This window comes from Furipterus horrens, unplaced genomic scaffold (genome assembly GCF_987537825.1).
Source record: "Furipterus horrens unplaced genomic scaffold, mFurHor1.1.pri manual_scaffold_4, whole genome shotgun sequence".
Lineage (NCBI taxonomy): Eukaryota > Metazoa > Chordata > Mammalia > Chiroptera > Furipteridae > Furipterus > Furipterus horrens.
Window position 1 is genome coordinate 67,561,025 of NW_028327174.1, and position 21,495 is coordinate 67,582,519.

General features: G+C 40.0%; 1 pseudogene; it reads left to right on the top strand.

The window, feature by feature from the left end:
- Positions 1-12: 12 nt before the first annotated feature.
- On the top strand, positions 13-21,159 carry LOC150012156 (regulator of microtubule dynamics protein 3 pseudogene; annotated as a pseudogene).
- The last annotated feature ends 336 nt before the right edge of the window (positions 21,160-21,495 follow it).

The following is a 21,495-nucleotide window of genomic DNA, read 5'->3' on the forward strand; positions in this document are numbered from 1 at the left end:
GGCAGGCAGAACATGTGGCAGTTATTTCTGCCATATTTTCATCTAACGGTCAAGACCCCAGTGATCGTGGTGATCGAGGTGTTCATGCTGGTGTTGGACCTTCTGCCTCCTGCTGATTGGTTGCCTGTTCATCTTTCATCTTTACCTACTGTTGAACAGGATGAGAATGTTGGATCATATGACACAGGGCCACAAAAAAACAGAGATCATAAACCTCATCAAGGCACAAAAATAGGACCTTTTGAATACAAGTGTTGCCACAGCAAAGAGATCACAACCTGAGTTCATCTGCACACAGATGCTTGAGGCTTTGCTCTATCACCATTGCAGACACCCTGTGGCGAAAGGATCAAACCAGCAGGATTGTAACCAAACCCAGGTTCAGCTCCCTACTGCAATGAAAGCCAAACTTGTGAGACAGGTGTTGGTGAGAAGGAGAGTGTTTTATTCAGATGCCAGTTGCCTGAGAAGATGAGGGACTCACGTCCCAAAGCCCATCTTACTGTCTCAGTATAGATGAAGGTTTTTATAAGGAGGGAGAGGGAAAGCAAAACAAAGAGATCTAGGGGGAGGGGTTGAAAGTTCTCCATTGAGGGGACTATGTGCAAACCAGCACAGTCCATTCCGATAGGCCCTTGAAAGTAGTCAAGTGATGGTCTGCTGTGTATCATCCCAGTTTTCATTATCTTGGTTTTACATTATCCTGGTTTTCATTCGAAGTTCAACGAATCTCCCAGAGCTGGGATGGCTAAAGGTTGGACTCTGTACCTTTTAAAGGTAGTTCCTAGGACTCTTAAACAAATGTGCTATTTACCTACAAGCTATGGATTAGTCAGAGTAAGCTTTTACAGAAACAATGCAAAAATAGTGGTGGGATGGGTTACAATTCCCCCGATTACAGGATCACTCCTTCAGGCCCAACCATTTATCCAGAAGAAATGAAGGACAACCCCAGTCTCTACACCTGGCATGCTATCTTCCATACTCATGCTTCCAGCTCTGACCCCAGTCAAGTCTATGAGCATTAATGACAGTGATTCTGGAAGACTCCTCGTCACCAGAGGTTTCAAACAATCTTCTCCCTGTGGTGGGAGACAGTGCTGAAAATGAAGGCACAGCTTCAGCAGCTGAGGGCCAACATTGGCTAAGTGCCCTACTCAGGAGTCCTTCTCTGAGATCCTGATCTCTGTTGCAGAGTCAGCCATGGAAAACCCACCACTCCTGAACTCGCTGCATAAATGTGCATTCCTACTAAGCTCACTGGAGTTGCCAATGCTGCTGGTCCTAGGTTCTAACCTTGAGAACAACTGCTATAGAAAGTATAACTAGGGAATTAAAGTTAGGCCAGAAACATCTGTTTTTCATTATAAATATTTTAGTAGATATATTGGTTCTCACCCTTGGCTACTCATTGGAATCACCTGGGGAGCTTTAAAAACTAGTGATCCCTGGGTCCCATCCCCAGATGTTGTGATATAATTGGTCTGGGGTGCAATCTGGTGTTGCTGGTTTTAACAGCCCTCCAGGTGATTTTAATGTGTGCTTAAGATGGAGGACCACTTTTTAAATATAATTTTCTTTTTATGTGCATATATTACTTTAATTTTTAATATGAAGGTAATTATCTATGTAATGTGTATGGAAGTGGAAAAAATGCATAACTAAGAGTCAGAAGATGTGGAATCATGCTTGATCTGACCCTCAGCCATGAGCAGCTCTGTGTCCGAAGGAAAGACACCTAATACCTACGGACTTTAGCTTCCTCCTATATATAATTAGGATACTGGACTAGTCTCAAATGTTCTTTCCAACTTCACATTTTTGGGGTAATAGCTATAATGCCCTGTGTAATAAAATATGAAAATTTTAACAGTATACAGCAGCAAAAAGTTCTCCATGTGATAAGCATTAAAATAACCAGTCCACCCTAAGAAATAAAGATGGAAACAGTTGAGATCAATTTATATTTGATGGCAGAGCAGTACATCATTGTCATTTCTCCAAAACATTTTTTGCTAAAGTGCATTCAAGATGACAAAATAGCCCACCCTTCAGTTATTGTGAGTTATTTTCCCAAGAGTGTTGATAAGGAGATCCTGATTCTTCTATTTTCCCCATACCACTTTTACAAGCAGCACCTGCTTGCAAGATGTCTGGCCCTTGACTAATTTTAAGGGGTAGTGTGTGGTCATAAATTCAGACAAAACAAAATAATTGATTAGAGTGGTCGCTAAGCTCCCTGGTGACTCCTCATTACTTAAAGGTCTTACCCTGATTATCCTAGAGGCTTAGTATAATTACGCTGTTAATTCACAATTATGAATACTAACAAAAGGAGATTTGGGAAATAAGGATTGGTAGTATAGATAATCCAAGGGATTTTTAGATTGACTTTAGAATGCCCTATATAGAGAGAACTTCCAATATGCCTTAATAATTATGTTTTCTTTAGAATAATTTAAAATCAGCTTTCATTTCTTGAATCAACACAGGTAACTGTTACAGTATAGGTAGAGAAGGGAACCTGCTCTGAAACAACAACAAAAAAATCAGTTGTCCATAATTACAGATGAATTACAAAAAGGAAGCTACACAGCTTTTTACAAAAGTAAATATATTCTTGTGTACATATGCTTGCCTGTGACTTTGACCTTCTGCCTTTTAAGGACCATTTTTGTCCAGTTGCAGATCAGAATATATAGTAATATAATGCTGAAAAAAAAAAGGGTGAATTCCAAACTAAGAGGAGGTCACAGCCATGTGCCATGATTTTGCAGGTAGTTAAAAATGAACCAAGAAGTCACTATGTGGTGGGAGCCATATGGTAAATCTGAATCATTGCCTACAGTAAACAAAACAAAAGGAAAGGATATGAACATGAAGTGGAATTAAATTATAATAAAGGACAACCATAAAATGGAAAAACAAAAACAAAAAACCATCTTGCGTCTCTCCCAGCAGGATCTGCTGCAGTCTGGACACATGCATGCTGGGAGTACAGGCAATTCACCTTTCCTCCCCTACGCCTCTTCCCCTAGTCTATTAACTATGGTTTCTGACTTTCTGTTTCCACCAGAGTTGAAGTTGGGATGAAGAGGGAAGAAGATACACAAGGATGAGAAAGTTCTCATATGACTACTGTTGTTGTAAGATGGCTTTGTGTTCTCTGGAACTGGATGATGTGAATTTTGACTTTTCTTCCAATGAGACATTTTCATTGACTTTTTGGAAATCTCCAGCCCTTTCAACTTTAGTTCACTTGATCTGCATGTATATATGTTATTCTGACAGTTGACTGATGAATTTCTCCTAGTTCCTAGAATCCTGTATCATACCTCTTCTTCCCTTCTGCTGAGGTCCCATCACCCCTCCAAGTCTCACCATTAAACAGAATCTTGTATCACTGCAATGCTTGCTGAGACAGATGGCCTTTAACGCTAGCTTTAACATTTGCCCCTCATTTCATTTCACTTTTGCAATGTGACTTTTCCACTCCTGCCATGAAGAAACGGGGTCTAATTTCCTTCCTTTTAAAACCAGGATGATCCCAAGAAAATGCAGCAAAAATGATGTTACATTATTTCCAGGCCTAGACTTTAAGAAATCTTGCAGCTTCTGTTTTTACCTTTTTGGAGTCAAGTCATGATATAAATTAATCCAATTACTCTGCTGGAGAAAAAGGCTCAGCCAGATCCCAGGTATTCCAGCCATGCCAGGTGATGTACCTGATATGGGAGTAAAGATATTTTAGGATTCTACAGCGAATCTGAGCAGAGACATCTCAGTCAACACAATGGAGTCAAACCAGGCCTGTACCTTGCCCAAATTATAGAATTGTAAGCAAATAATTTTTGTTTTAGCTCTTTTATTTTGGGATAGTTTTGTTTTGTTATTTTAGCAGTAACAAGCAACTGCTACAAAGGATATCTGGTTACAATAAGCACTCATGTATTCTTATCCCAGCATACTCTGAGAGAGCAGACAACTCCTTCATTCTGTTGTTAAAGCCATTGGTCAATCTGCTTGCAGATTTCCCAGGCGGAGTCAAACAGCAATCCAATAAAGTTAAACATACACTTAACATATTGCCCCCTCAAACTCTACTCCTGGCTCAAGAGCAATGAAAACATGTGCACACAAAGATCTATATGCAAATGCCTAAAACACCTATATTCCTTATTGCCAAAAACTAGGAACAACCAAAAAATTCATCAGCTGGTGAATAGAACAAATTCATCTATAAAACAACTGATACATGAATGAATCTCAAAAGCAATATGTTAATTGAAAAAAGGTAAATGGAAGAAGCCACATCCTATATGATTTTATTTACATGACATTGTGTAAAAAACAAAACCATAGGGACAAAAACCAAATCTTAATGGCTAGGAGCATAGGGAGGAAATGACTACTAAAGGACACCAGAGAACTTCTGCAGTAATACTATGCTGTTACTCACATGACTGTATACGTTTGTCAAAGGTCCTAGGATTGTACACCTAAAAAAAAAGTGCACTTTACCCCTAAATAAATACCTGAATTAATAAATGATGAATTAATGAATGAACAAATCCACTTATACCCTCCACCCATATCAAGCTATCCAAATGGTTGGTCCCACTGAACCCCCTCTCATTGGAATGGAGTGTCAGGACCGTTGCCTAAATCCCTTTGGATGATAAATGTTGGTGGTCACAGCACAGCATAGCTCCCTCCAAATTAATCACCCTCAGAATCAATTCAACCTTCCAAAAATCTAAATGCTTTACACTCTTTTAAAAAAAAAAAAAAACCTCTATTCTTCTACTATGTAATTTTATTTTTGTTTACGTTTAATTAAATTGTTTAAACAGAACAGGTTAAGAGTGTAATGAACATCCTTATTTCCAGCACCTAGATTTAAAAATTGTTAGCGTTTTTTTATTTATTTATTTGTTTATTTACTTATTTATTTTTAGAGAGAGGGGAAAGGAGAAAGAGAAGGAGAGAAACATCACTGGGTGGTTGCCTCTCACTCGCGCCCCCAACTGGGGACCTGACATGCAACCTAGTCATGTGCCCTAACTGGGAATTGTTTTACACTCTTAATGTGGGTAAATCATTTAACATATTCTTGGCTATTTCCTTGGAAAACTTGTATCTGGATCACCATAGCCATTGGAATGTGCCCTCTATCCAAGCTGCCTTTTATCTTGGTGCTCAGTTGAAATTTCTGATAATACTCTTTTACATGCATTTATATACATTATTGTAAACTAAAACTGCATAGAGAAATAATTATTTTCATGTCACTTGCTAAGAAATAGTTATCTACCCACATATTTACCATCTAAAAATTCTTCATTCTTTCCTAAAGATCGGAACTTCCATGTGTTAATCATTTTCCACCTGCCTGAAGAACTTCCTTTTGCATTTCTTGCAGCACAGGTCTGCTAGCAATAAATTATCTTGTTTTTCTTTAATTTGAAAATGTGCTAATTTTACCTTCATTATTGAAGGATATTTTTTGCTGAGTACAGAATTTTTGGTTTTGTGGTTTTGTTTTGTTTTTTAACTTTTAGCACTTTAAAGATATCGTTTCTCTGTTTTTAACCTCATTGTTACCGATGAGGAGTCAGCGATCATTTGAGTTGTTAACCTGTACACAATGTGTTGTTTTTCTCAGCCCTCTTACAATATTTTTTCTTCACTTTTGATTTTCAGCAGTTTAGCTATGATGTAACCAGGTGCGACTTTATTTGCACGTAAGGCTCATTTCTGATCCTTTTTTTAAAAGTATATTTCATTAATTATACTGTTACAGTTGTCCCATTTTTTTCCCTTTTCTCCCCTCTGCCCAGTACCCACCTTCCCTCCAGCAATCCCAACCCTCCCCCCCTTAGTTCATGTCCATGGGTTGTGCATGTAAATTACTTGGCTTCAGCTTTCCTCTACTATTCTTAACGCGCCCCCCGCCCCCTCCCCCCGTCTATTTTGTTCCTGCTAATTATGCTTCTTGATCCCTGCACCATTTCTCCATTTCTCCCCTTCCCCCTCCCAGCTGATAACCCTCCAAATGATCCCCATACCTATGATTCTGTTCCTATTCTCGTTGTATTCTATGTTTGTTTGTTTGTTTTAGATTCTGTTGTTTATAGTTCTGAGTTTGTTGTCATTTTAATGTTCACAGTTTTGATCTCTTCTTTTTCTTAAATTAGTCCCTTTAAAATTTCATAGAATAATGGTTTAATGACGGAGGCTATTTCTACAGGCTCTTCTGGGTGACTAGAGGTCTCCACTCCCCCTGCCTTCTTCCCTTCCTCCCTTCCTCTCTTTCTCCTTTTCTCCTTTTCCCCTTGCTCTGAGCAACTCTCAAGTTGGTCTGGGAGTTTCCTCTTCCACGAACCCCCTTTCCCCTCTTCCTTCAAATAAAAAATAATAATAATAATAATAATGGCTTGATGATGATTAACTCCTTTAGCTTTACCTTGTCTGGGAAGCACTTTATCTGCCCTTCCATTCTAAATGATAGCTTTGCTGGATAGAGTAACCTTGGTTGTAGGTCCTTGCTCTTCATCACCTTGAATACTTCTTGTCAGTCCATTCTTGCCTGCAAATTGTCTTTTGAGAAATCAGCTGATAGTCTTAAAGGCATCCCTTTGTAGGTAACTCTCTGCTTTTCTCTTGCTACTGTTAAGATCCTCTCTTTATCTTTAACCTTTGGCATTTTTATTATGATGTGTCTTGGCACGGTCCTCTTTGGGTTCAACTTGTTTGGGACTCTCTGTGCTTCCCAGACTTGTATGTATATTTCTTTCACCAAATTTCAGGAGTTTTCCTTCATTATTTTTTTAAAATAAGTTTTCAATTTCTTGCTCTTCCTCTTCTCCTTCTGGCACCCTTGATTTGAATGTTGGTACATTTAAAGTTGTCCAAGAGGTTCCTAAGCCTCTCTTCGTTTTTTTTAATTCTTGTTTCTTCATTCTGTACCAGTTTGCTGTTTACTTCTTTATTTTGTTTCAAATCATTGCTTTGAACCCTGGCTTCCTTCTCTTCATCATTTGTTTCGTGTGAATTTTCTTCAGTTTCATTTAGCATAGCTTTTACTTTCCCTTTTGCGTTTTCCATACTCAAGCATGTCTGTCAAGCCTGCAAGCATCGTTATCACCAGTGTTTTGAACTCTACATATGTTAGGTTGGCTATCTCCTTGTCACTTAGTTCTCCCACTGGAACCTTGATCTGCTCCCTCTTTTGGGCCATACTACTCTGTCTCCTCAACTTGACAGGCTCCTGTGTTTGCCTCTGTATCTTAGGTAAAGCTGTCTCATCTGTTACATTGTAAGGGGTGGAGCCTTAGGTATTCGTCATTGTGAAATGACCCATTTCACCACCTTGTGGTGCTGTATGTGGGGGAGGGGTCTGAGAGGGAACAATGCTGCTTGCTCAGCACTCATCCCTTTCCAGGCATTTCTCTCACTTCCCTTATGGGACTGGTGCTCCTCTAGATTTTGCCCTGGTTGTCGTTCCCAGTGTGTGTGAGTTTGTGGATGTTCTAGGACCATGGGGGCCCTCTAAAAAAACATACATGGCTGAGAGACTGGCAGTTTCTTCCGCCACCCCAATCCCCACTGGTTTTCACAGTCAGAAGCAATGAGGCTTTACTTTCCCCAGCACTGGGATCATGAGCTGCACAGTCTGACCTGGGGCTGGGATCACTTTACAGGCTTTTATAATATGTGACTGTACTTTCTTTTGGTCTTGCTGCTGCCACCACCACCACCACCACCGTGCATTCTCTCCACCCCAGGTCTGCCCTTCCTACCCGTCTATATGAGTATTACTTCTTTATATCTTTGTTTGTTGGTTTAATTTTTCTGGAACTTTTGGTTGTTTTTAGTTTTGAGTTAGTTGTATTCCTGCTTATGGTTGTGGGGGGAGACAAAATGTGTCTACCTATGCCTACATCTTGGCCAGAAGTCTCAAGGTTTTGAGACTCTTGATGTTGTAGATGTTTTTCCTTCCATCAAATTGAGAAAATTTCAACTGTAATTTCTTCAAATATCTTGTTTTGCTTCATTTTTTTTCTTCTTTCCTTCTGCGATTCCAGTCACATGATATTAAACATTTTGATATTGATCCTCAGGCTCTTGAGGCTGTTAACTTTTAAAATCTTTTCTCTTTGTTCTTCAAATTGTATAATTTCTATTGATATATCTTTGAGCTCATAAATTTTTTCTTCTAGCCTTTCATTCTCTGTTCATCCCATTCAGTAAATATTTTTATTTCAGATATTATATTTTTCCATTTATAATTATTATATTTATAGTTTCTATTTTCCTGCTAGATTTCTTATCTTTCCATTCATTATGAGCATATTTTTCTTTACATCCTTGAGTTTAGTTATAGTAGTTGCTTTAATATCTTTGTCTGATATTTCCAACACCTAAGTTTTCTCAGAGTTCAGGCTCTGATAAGTCTTTTTTATATATGTAATTAATTAATTTTTAGAGAGAGGGGAAGGGAGAAAGGAACAGAGGGAGAGAAACACCAATGTGTGGTTGCCTCTCACATGCCCCCACCTGGGGACCTGGCCTGCAACCCAGGCATGTGCCCTGACTGGGAATCAAACCAGTGACCCCTTGGTTTGCAGGCCAGCACTCAGTCCACTGAGCCACACCACTCAGGGCTGATAATTGTCTTTGTTCTTTAAAATTGTTTATGTTTCTGGTTTTTACCAAGTAATTATGATTTGTATTGTAGACATTGTAAAAGATGTGTTGTAGAGACTCTGAATTCTGCTATATTTCTCTGAAAAGTGTTGATTGCTTTGTTTTAATGGACACTTGACTTGGCTGGAAACAAACTGAAAACTTTCTTTCTCCTGCAATAGAGAACAGTTTAAATCCCAATACTCTTTGTTTAGTTATAGTTAGCCTGCTTGAGTCTGTCCATGTAGATGTGATTCAAAGGTCAGCCAAAAGTTTGGGAAAAGTTTATACATAGAATTTGGGGCTCCTCTTTCTGGAACTCTCCTTTCTTGGATTTCCATTTTCAATTTCTAATGGCTGTAGTTGCCATAAACTGTTTTTCAGTCAGTAAAACTGCAGGTTTCCTATTGGACTCTTAGCCTTCCCATCTGGTATAGACTAGGATCTTCCTGCAGTTTAAGAGCTACAAAAATGAGACTAATCCAGTGCTGCTCCCTTCATCCAAGTATTAACTCTCCTCCAGTATCTGCCTGCTTTGCATCATTACCTAATTCCTTCAGATAGTTGATTTTAATATTTTCTATGAGTTTGTAGTTATATATTAGTGATTTGGTTTCAATAGGCTCTACTCAGCCATACCAGACCTGGAAAGAATTATTGATATAGTATGCTATTAATTCAAATGTTAGATTCCTGCCCCCATGATATCCACATATATGAGTATAATATCCTTACCAAAAAAATGTATGGGGGTATTATTTTCCTCATTTTATGAATAAAGAGAGGAGGTTCAAAGAAATTAAACAGACTGGATTTACCAACCAGGAAACAATTTAACTCTGATGGTTCAGATGGAGATTATAATGGACTGCCTACAGAGATATGGGCAAAGAAAGTTAGGGAAAGCAAAAGGGATGCTGAGGCACCCAGAGATTATAAGCCAAGGGAAGCTGTTGATACTCCCAAAGCTGAAGGAGTGATGACAGAGAAAAGTGTGGCCAGGGTCCCAGGAGATCTGAAGCCCTGGAGGAGGAACTGTCAGGCATGAGCCATAGTTATGGAAGAACACTGCCACCACCAGAGATGCTTCACTGAGGCACGAAAAAGGCAAGGAGGAAAAGTTGGCCTCTCTCTCTGCCTCCTGTCTCCTTCCATTCCCTCCACTGGCTGAATTCAACAAGAAGCCAACTACCAAGGGAGCACAGGAAATAGAAATCATAGGAGTCAGCCACCAGCAGAGATCCAGAGTAGGGCAGAAAAGGGTGGATGGATTTGGCAAACTATAAATAACCACCACACTTACCTAAGATAGGGTTGTCAGATTTTAGCAAATAAAAATCCTAGATGCCCTGTTAAATTTAATTTCATATTATTTTAAAGTAATTTTTTTTATGTAAGTATGTCCTTGCAATGGAGTATACTTATAATAAAAAAAAGTATTCATTGCTTACTTAAAATTTCAGCTTAACTGAGTATCCTGTATTTTTATGTGGCAACTTAGTCTAGACCAGTAAGTAAGAGAACCTTCTTCTTAATCCAAGCCCAAGTCCCAATCCCAGCAGTCTTTCTACTATCCCACAACTATCAGATTCACATCTTCCAGGGTTCCTTTTCAATTTGAAATCAGAAAATTCAGACCAAATAAGGGCTTGACATCTCTATGTAGGGGACATAGGTTTTCATAAACATTACACATGTATCCATAACAGCAGGCTTTAGGTGAATTTTCTGAGAAATTCCTAAGAAAGATCAACTAAATTTCATAAGAAGTATTAGTTAATGTAAACATCTATCCCATTAACTAAAACCTCAGCTTCAGTGCCTAAACGCTAATCTTTTATGACAAAGAATAAGATATGAAATATCTTTTCTGCAAACCTGATATTTCCTGTTCTTATTACAGATCTTTCTTCTTCATAAATAATATATATGTTTAAGTCACTGGCTTTGAGGTTCTTTGAAATGTAATTTACTATTTCCACTGTAGATGTGTAAAGACTCTGTTAATGTGAAATGCCCTTTCTTTGGCATTCCTTGGAAGAAACTAGTTATTAGGAAAAGTGATTAGGGTTTTTGTTTGTTTGTTTGTTTTGGTTTTAATGTTTATTTACTTATTAGAGAGAGAGGGGAATGGAGGGAGAAAGAGAGGGAGAGAAACCTTGATTGGTTTGCCTCTTCTATGTGCCTGCCTAAGACTGAGGTGGAACCCTCAACCCAGGCATGTGCCCTGATGGGGAATCAAACCAGTGACCTTTCACACCCAACCAAATGAGCCACACTAGTCAGAGCAAAAGTGATTATGTTTAACTAAATATAATCTCTGTGCTGAAGAAGCAGGCCATGCATTGACCAATCTCAGATCATCATAATAAACATCATTTTGATCATGAAACCAGGCATTGAAAACCACCTTGATTTCATTAAGCTTCAGCTTAATTGTATCCATGACAATGATTCCAAGCAAACCTACCTTTTGCGAAGCTGTATTTGGAGGGGGCACATATACCAGAGATATTGCTTCTGCTTTTTCCAAATCTAATAAAACAGATTTTTTTAAATGCCTGAATTATTCTTGGAAAGAAAGCTCTGTGCCAAAGAAATTAATTGCTTTAATTCTTCAAATCTGTGAGGCAAAATCTATGGAATTACTGTTAATTGATATACACAGAGAATGTTTCATAATTTTATTTTTAAAAGTTTATTCTGTGTTCCTTAATACTCTTTCACATTCACATAACATTAAACTTGCAGCTCAAACATCAAAGTATGTCATTTACAACCTGAGTGAATTAGATATATAATTTATTTTATTATTCAGAATAAGTATAATGTTGCATATATTTATATACTTATTTTTATTTATACAGTGATTTTTTTTCCACAAAGCATTTAGGTGATTATGTAAAAATTTTAGTATCTACACTATGAAAACTGAGAGACAACAGTGGTAGATACTAAGCAAAACTATGAGTAATTATATTTTAAATTTCTGCCACATTGCTTTTAAAAAAGCAGCCTCAATATACTAAAGAATAGAATGCTAATAAGTAACTGAATCAACAATATAATTAGGTCAATAAACACCATGAAGATGTGGCTTTGCACAATTTAATTGCAGGAGACTTTCTTTTTTAGATTGACATATTATTAGCTACTTAGAGGGTTAATTTAATATCAGCTGCAAATATTAGTAACCAAATATTTAATCACATGAAAGATCAGTCATGGGGCCAAATGAAGGTTCTATAGACAATTTAGCTTCCTCAACCTCATGCATAATTTTCATCAACCCCCAATCCCCAAAGAAACATTCAATCTTGGAAAAAACATTTTCTATATAAACCTTGCCTTGGCACCTCCTTTCAACCAGATTGCCTCTTCAAGCTCTTCCTATGTAGAAATGTTGGAGCCACCACTAGCAATCTGCAAATTCATAGGTTTAAATATGACAACCTCAGTTCAAATCACTTTTTGCTACTGTTCTCTGTTTTCAAAAAGTAACTAAAAGAAAAAAGGCACTTCAAAGTTTAAAAAATTAGCCTTGGCTAGTGTGGCTCAGTGGATTGAGTGCCAACCTATGAACCAAAGTGTTGCCGGTTCAATTCCCAGTCAGGGCACATGCCTGGGTTGTGGGTTGGGTTCCCAGTTAGGGGCATGCGAGGGGCAACCCATCTATGTATCTCTCACACATCAGTGTTTCTCTCCCTCTCTTTCTCCCTCCCTTCCCCTCTCTCTAAAAACAAAAAAATAAAAAATATCTTTCTTAAGTTTAAAAAATTAAAATGCTGGTAATTTAATTAGAGAGCAAGTGGAGATTGCTTGTTAAAATATTTGATATAGATTAATATAAAGCATAAGGTAAGATATAAACTTAATGTACATCCAAAAGCATCATTGAAATAGATCTAATATTGTGTTGTTGGTATTTATAAATAGAAACCTATATTTATGGTTTGAGTTAGCAAGGTTTTGAAGTTGTTATGAATATAAACACTTTTGTTGGAATTCCTTTAGCTTCTATCCTTGGCCCATATTCTAATTCTACTTCTCTTTGTGGGTGATTTTTAATGTTATCATAATTTTAACTACACAACAGCCTATATGCTGTTAAACTACCAAATCTGGGTGTTTAACAGAAGCTTCACACTCATATCTAATTATCTCCCAAAATCTCCATTAGATATGTCATAGATTTCCTCAGTCTCAACTTGTCCAAACCTAAATTCATGATATCTTACTTATACCCACTTCTCCTCTTATAATTACTTAATTGTTGGCACCCCTTCTACTTGATCATCCATGTTAGAAACTTTGAATCTTTCCTATCCCTCACTGTCCCTACATTCAATAAATGACCAAATCTGCCCACCTAACATCCTAAACATTTTTTTAATCCTTATCTTCCTTCTACTACCTAAGTGCAGACCTTCATTTTTGCTCTCCTGGAAAATGGTCTCCTAACTGGTCTCTCTGCCATCAGTTTTGTCCCTCTGTAATCACCTTCTACACTGCTAGAACATTCTGAAATGTTACCGGTGTATTCTAAAATGCAAATCTGTCTATATCATCCATCTATTTAAAATCCTCAATGGTTTCCAAAAGATTTATGCATTACTTTCCAAAGTGTGCATTTCAGAACTCTAGTCCCAAAAAATGATATTTCATAAGTGTTTCATAGTCAGAAACTGTATAGTAAGTCCCTGTTTTGGAGAGTCACAAGGCATATTAGCATATTTAAGTTTCTAAGAAACTCTGTATTAAAGGAATCTTTTGATCCAGTGTTTTGCAAACTCCCCCCACCCACACACAAAATTCTTCTGCTAGGAACAAAATATTCCATCAAGAATCAGCTAGAAAATCTCCTTAATTTGTCACACAAGGCCTTGTATTACTCTGAACACTGCCCAACTCTTCAGCCATCACTTCTCTCCACTTTGCACATCCTATTCTATTCTCTGGCATCACTGAAGCGTTGTTTCTCAGTACTTGGCCCTACCTCAAACTACTGCTTCTTCCTGCTACCCTTCTTCCACTTAATTCAAAAGCAGCTTCCTGCAGAAAACTTTGCTTAACGCCTCCTTTGTGCTTCCATGGCCTTCCCAGCTTGCCTCTTTCTAAATATTACTGTGTGGTTGCCTCTCACTTGCGCCCCCAACTGGGGACCTGACGTGCAACCTAGTAATGTGCCCTGACTGGGAATCGAACCAGCGACACTTGGCTTGCAGGCCGATGCTCAATCCACTGAGCCACAGCAGCCAGGGCTTTCCAGCTTGTCTCTTTCATTACACTAACCACATCTATTTATGAATCTCGCTCCCCTACTAGACTATGTGCCTCTTGAAGGCAGTGATTACATTTTATTCATTTTTGTATTCTCAGCATAACCACAATACTTAGCATTTGGTAAGACTGAAATGAAATAAATAGTGCCTGGCCCATGTTAGCAGAAACCCATAAATAAATCTCATACATGTTAATTGAATCAGAAACAGATTTCCCTCAACCATAAAACACTTATTTGATGGTCTTTGAATATAAATCAATTATTTCAATGATGAATTTTATCTGCTGCACTTGATAAAATTTTTATACACACCACTGTGCCTTCACAGACATTGGTGCCCCTTTTACTATACTCTGACAACACATACGATGTTGTTCTACAAATCTTTAGAATTGTGGCCTTTCATTCAGTTTCTTTTCAATCTAAATCTTTCAGATACATAGAACTGAGTAGGCAAAGGAAAGAGGAAGTGGTTTAGGAGTTCCTGGACTGGTTCATGAAAGGATATGATGAGGTAAATTAATGCTGACATGATACCCTCTGTCAAAATAGCATGCTGGTCTATGAAAATGATCATGAGCAGCATATGTACTGGTTGGGAAAAAGGAGATGGCTATGTTACAGCTGAACTTTTGAAACAGACTTTGTGAACAGAGAAGGAAAAATCTGTTATCTGGGTCATTTTTAACTCTGGGATATAATCTAAAGTTACTGCTTTTAAGCATGCCCAAGAATTCTGACTGGTAAATATTGACATTTTATTGTAAGCAAATCATGCTCTAAAAGTTGGAGGCTGGATAGATGTTGCCTAAAAGTGTTTGAGTACCTTTTTTCTTATAATTCTGTTCCCTTTTACTTATCATATATCGCCTATCATTTCTACCATACTTTTGCAGAAAATCAAACCCATACTTATCTGTGGGTTAGTGAGAACTGATGTATTTGGACCCTAATTTAATAGTTCTAGGTGAGTCAGCCTTTAATTTAAATATCTCTTGCAATCTTTAATGGATGCCTTCTACCATGAAATAGAGGTATCTGTTGACAAAGGAACCTCAGTTACTCTATACGGTTGTGCAGGGATGATCCATCTCTGGCCCAGTGGCATATGATTTCTGAATCTTATTACACAGCAATCACACATGCTAAATTTTATCATGGCATTACACAGTATGAAACAGACTACTATGTGTTCTAATAAGGACACTTTGAGAGAATTCTAACTCTACAAATTCCAAATATGTGGGAAGATAATAAAAATTGAGCATTACTAAGTGCTCTAGTCCCCGGAGACAATAAAAAATCCTCATAAGACTTCCGGCCAAGATGGAGGCTTAGACGGACACGCTAGGTCTCCCTCTACAACTATACAGGAATACAACTACTTCAAAACAAAGGATAACTAGAAATTCCAGAAAATAAAACTACACGGAAGTCCAACATATGAAGTTATAAACCAGCGGTGCCATTTGGGCAGGTAAGAGTTAAAGTGGGCAGTGCTGTTTGCGGTCGCACCCGGAGCGGCAGGCGGCGAGGAATCCAGGCTGCGCAAGCCCCTGGCGGTGCGCGACCCCGGCCAGGAGTCCTGGCGGCCAAGCCCCTGGCGGTGCGCGACTCCGGAGCTGCGGAGAGCGGCCGCCGCATCGCCTTGAACAGTGAGGCCCAGGGGGGCGGGAGGACGGATCCCGGTCTCCTAGCTGAATAACTGTGTGAATCCATCTTGGACCCCCGCCCCCAAAGAAAGCACCACAGGGCTGCGAAATAGGTCGCGGACAGGCAGGCGCCGGCCGGTCGCTGATTTGTGACGAGTACACAGGCACTGCCCCCACAGCCAGCCCAAGAAAACAAAACGCATCTGTCAAAATGAGGCAGGCAACTTTAGAAATACCGGTAACACAACTCACCAGGCAGCAGATAGAGAACCTGACAGATGAACAGATAAGAAACCTGTCAGAGGCTCAGTTCTGGGCCATTGTTATCAGGTGGCTTACAGAATTCACAAAAGAGCAGGAAAAAGATATGAAAGAAGCGAAAAACTTTCATAACGAAAGGAACAAAACAGCATACGAGACAGAAGGAAAGGAAATAAAATCCAGAGTTCATTTCAACAAACTGGAATATGGAGAAGGAACAAGCAGTCAACCAATGCAGCGAGAGGAAATGGGAAGCAACAATGAAAGGATCAGAAACCTCTGGGACAGCTATAAAAGGCCCAACATAAGAATCATTGGTTTGCCAGAGAATGAGGAAGATGAACTAGAACTTGAAAAATTGAGTGAAAATATAATAAAGGAGAACTTCCCAGACTTGGGGAAGGGAATAGACCTGCAGGTCCAGGAAGCAAGGAGAGTTCCCAAGAGACTGGACCCAGGGAGAACCACTCCAAGACACACTATAATCAAAATGTCAAAAATTAAAGATAAAGAGAGAATCTTAAAAGCAGCAAGAGAGAAGAAAAGAATTATGTACAAAGGGGTCCCAATTAGACTATCAGCTGACTTCTCAAGGGAAACCCTACAGGCAAGAAGAGACTGGCAAGAAATATTCAAAGTAATGAAAATCCAAAACCTACAACCACGAATCAGAGAAGGAAAACTCTGACTCCAAAAAACCTCCGCTGCCTTGCGGCATACCTCTTCAGGGGAAAGGCTAAGGGAGTAAACCCCGACAGAAAATCCGGAGCCGGAGTCCCTAAGGCGGTTTGACGTTGTAGTCAACACCGGCAACTCCTGCGGCGCACCTGAACCCAAGCTGTATCGACTCCGTCTTTCCCTTGGACCCTTCAGCTGCGAAGAGAGGGGGGGGTCTGCTGCATGGGCAACAGCAGACCCTCCATATTACCCTGCCCAGGCTCTGTAGCTTCAGCGTCATCACAAGATGTCGATTCAACACGGGAGGAGACAGATACCATGTCACTCCTGAGTCGGACTGCACAGCCATTCTCGGCGGTGCAGATAGACTCTTAAGAAGCTACACCATCGTCTCTCGAGACGGACGGCTGCCGACGACGACAACCACGAATACTCTATCCAGCGAAATTGTCATTCAGAATAGAAGGACAGAGAAAGTGTTTCCAGGACAAAATAAAACTGAAAGAGTTCATTAGATCCAAACCACTGTTATATGAGATGTTAAAGGGACTGGTTTAAAAAAAAAAAAACAGAAGCTAGGGAGATGAAACAAAGGCAAACTAAATAGGCAACGAGAGTGGAAGAGGAACTGTGGGTACGGGAAGCATATTGGGGGGAGGTCAACAGGGAGGGGGAATGGGGAAAGGGAGGGAGATGATATAGGAATTGGGGATCAAGGTAGGAGGGAATGGAATAGACGGAGAGAGGTTGGGAGGAACTGTATGCACAACTAATGGACATAATCTAAAAGGGGGGGACAACTGGAGGGAGGGGGGCCACCGGGTGGAGGGGAGCAGAGGGAAGGAAAATTGGCACAAATGTAATAATTTAATCAATAAAACACATTAAATCTGAAAAAAAAAAAATCCTCATAGGATTATAGAGGGAGCCTCAGCTTGGCCACCTGGTCATAGGTTGTAGCTGCAGCTTGGCTGCTCTTTTCTAGACCTAGAAATTGACAAAGATTAAGAAAAAGTTTATTTTTCATAAAGAAACAGCAGAGAGAAAAGCATAATAAACAAAAGAGGGCAGAAACAGCAATTTTATTCTTTTTCTTTCTTCAGTTCTTCCTCTTTTGTCTTTAATTTAAATGGGATCCTGAGGACACTGCTGACATCTTCACATTGTACTCTGTCCCTTTTATATGCAACTCATCTCTTTACTTGGTTATTTTGATATTATTTCCAACTCCACACCAAAAATCTTTATATTTCCAATATAATAACAGAAATCTTTCTGAGATGGAAGATTCATGTAAGTGTATGTAAGTTCATAATTGCCCTTTTTGTTTGGGGTATTTTTTTCACTTTTCCATATTGTAATCTTGTATTCTCTTGCAAACTGTTATAATTCTCCTTTTCTTTCTTAGTCATTGCCATTTTATATGACTTTCCTATCCCTGGAGTTTCTGGAACCCATTTCCATTCCAAGCTGTGAAGTTTCTTTTGAAGTGAAGTCCCACTGTATCTTCCCTGGCATATATGTCTAAACTGGTATTTATTTTATTTCTCTGCCCTCATTCACATTGACAATGTCTCCCAATTTAGGTCACCAATGAACTTCATTATCTAGAGTCTAGATAAGGAATACAATGTCCAGTAGAATAAATATGACCTTTTTCTGACTCTTGTGGCACTCAGCCAGGCATCTTGACACAATAGGTTCATTTTTACTCTTTGTCCATGGCTAACCAGTATTCCCCAAATCAGTTGAAGCCAGCCTTCAAATGAAATACATCACTTCATATTTTTTAAAATGTCTCAACAGAACAAAAATGTAGCAGCCTATATTCCTTTCTTTGTTTAGAAATTAAGGAGGGTCAAATTACTTAGTACCATTGATCCACTTTTCGTAAAAGGCAGCATGGCTTGAGATTGTATTCTACCTAATATTTACACATGTAATCCCAGTGTTTGATGTCAGACTTGCAGGATCTTGCTTTTGGCCTTTTGCCTGGCTTTATTTGGTATTTTTATGGGCTCTAAAGGTATATATCTAACACATGGACTTGGGGCAACATGATATTGTGGGAAACTGATGAGATTAGCAGCTATGAGACCTGGGTTCTAATCCTACCTCTGCTATAAACTCATTTTAATCTGTTAAATTTTTTTCATCTGTTCAATGGAGTTAAGATTTGGATTTATCAAATCTCTATGTATTCTGACTCTGACTATGTGTGTATGTGTGTGTGCGTGTGTGTGTTAGACTTCCTCCCTTTGGACTGGTCCCATAGGAAGACTAAGCAGAGGCTGCAATGCAACTTGACTTACAAGCCTCTGAAAGACTCATCTAACTTCTAACAAGAGTTTCCACAGATCTCTGTCTTTTCTCATCTAGCTTTAAATTCCATCTTAGAGTTGTTAGCATGTGTGATAGACAAGGAAAAAGAGTTATTGTGTGTATATACATATATTTTTTTCATTCCCCTGGGTATGGTTCACTTGCCATGTCCCTTTATTGGGTATTAATTTCTTCAATTACCGAGACAACTCTTTGGAATCTGAAGGCATGGAAGGCAAAATAATAAACATATCTTGCCTAGGTAAAGGACTATAACATTTACAAAGGACTTCTATGCCTACCTGAATGAAAGACCAAGCAGCCAGGAACCACAGGAGTAAATGGTTACTGACAAATGCCACTTAAAAGCTAATACAAGCTTCATAGCTACTGAACACAGCCCATTGACTGAATAAACTTGGATGATTGTTGCATTTCCACTTGCTATTCTCTCTCCTTTTTCTACTTTTTGTCTTTCTTTTATTCACATGCAGTCCTCCTACAAAGTGCTCAATAGCTTCATCTTGCCGCTGAACTTTCCAGAATATCCCACCACAAAATTCTGCCTAGAATTGCAGGCTCTGTCAGCTCTACAGCTGTAGGTGTTGACCAAAACTGCCAAAATATTCTTCATCAAAACATCCCAAGTCTGGTAAAGTAAACCAAGGTTATGTGTCAATGGACGCTACTTTCCTAGATAAAATAAGGTAGGTTTCATAGAAAAACAAAAGAAAAGATTTTAAATATGCTGCTTTACAAGAATTTTAAAAGCTGATTCAGCCAGTCAGGGAGATACTTAAGATACTTTGGGAACTATAGCAATCTTTAAGTCACATTGAAAAAGGAAGGCCGATCATTGACAGCGAGAGGCAGCGGCAACTGCTGCCATGGCGTTGAGTGGCCTGATGCATCCTGTCTAGGCTGGGGGTCTCCCGCAGCGCCCGCTCCCGGCTGGGATGCTGTTAGGCACCACCGCGGACCTCGGATTCCTCTGTGCCCTTTACAGCCAGTGGTGGAAACGGACCCAACGCCATGTCCAGAGCCAGCTCCTGCCCAACTCACTGGACCTCATGCCAACTTCAGAGCCTGGACGCCAGGTGAGGCCATTTTGGGCCATTCCAGGTGAGGCCAGGGATGCTGCGATGCTGCCCACCCTTCCACGAGAAGGTCAGGAGATGGTGCTAGACCTCCGGGACTTTGTGCTGACCAGTCTGGTGGCACTGTGCCGGTAGAAGAACTGAGGAGCATCCTGCAGGGGCTTGCTGGGCAGACGGTCGGGGAATTACGATCCCACGTGGAAGAGAACCAGGGAGTGGCTTGGCAGTGAAGGTTCCCGTTTGCCCGTGAGAGGAGTGACTGCTCTGGCTCTGGCTCCGTCTATTTCACAGCCACTTCGGGAGCCACATTCACAGATGCTGAGAGCGAAGGGGGTTACGCAACAGCTGATGCTGAGTCTGACTATGAGCGGGACTCTGGCAGGGAGAGTGAAGACCGGGAAGACGAAGTGAGCTGTGAGACCATGAAAATGGGCCGAAAGGGTTCTCTAGACCTGGAGGCAGACGTGGCTGCAGGCCCGGTTCCTAGAGCTCTGGAGGCTGAAGGCTCCCCGGGGCCTGCAGGACACGCTGCACCAGGTCAGTGAGCAGAGCAAGCGGGACGGCCTCCAGCTGCGTCTCAACAACAAGCTAGCTATAGAAGTCGGCAGGACTTTCTCTGGGGCCTAGCCTGGACCTGCAGTTACTTGTGTGAACTCACTGAAGAGGTGAGCAAGAGGAAGTCATAGCTGTTCATGGAAAAGGAGTAGCGGAGGCTGCTCTGGAGAAGGCGGATGAGAATGCTAATTGTCACCAATGGTATGCAGCGCTTTGTGGTCAGCTGGTTGAGCATGAGGGCATCCAGAGGTGCACCCAGAGTGGCTTTAGCTTCAAGGAGCATATGGACAAAGCCCTTGTTCTCCAGTCAGAAAACCTCATGGCTCACTTTCTCCTTGGCAGGCGGTAGTATCAGGTTGCTCACCCGAGTTGGCTTGAAAAAAAAAAAAATGTTGCAACCTTGTTTGAAAGCCCTCTCAGTGCTACTGTGCAGGATGCCCCCCAGAGCTTCCTAAAAGCTGAAGAGCTACAGCCAGGATTTCCCAAATTAGGAAGAAAACTAGGAGAAAACTCCGAAGCTAGACAGTGGGTAAAGCTGGCCAAGGATCTGCCAGATGTCACCAATGAGCATTCAGCTTTCCAGAAGGACTCGGAATAATTGGAAGTAATTTTAGGACACTAACCACACTTCAACAGCCTTCATGACTTGAGAAATACCACTGCTTAAGGAGAACAAAAATGAAGTCTTCTTCCCCTTAGACCCTGCTTAGATCTGGGAACTGAATAAGACTGATTAAGGGAGTATCTTGATCCTGGTCTAACCAGTACCAGCTACCATTGTCTTGCCTACTGTCCACTGCTCACTTCATTCTAATCGCTTAACTAATCTGCAATTGGGGAAGTACTTAAGCCTGAATTTCTGTTGTAATCTCCCTTAAGTGAATTCTTGAAAAATCAAGACCTGTTCTAGGGTTAAGTGTGGGTAGAGAACTGAAGGCCACCTTCCAATTGCTGGTAA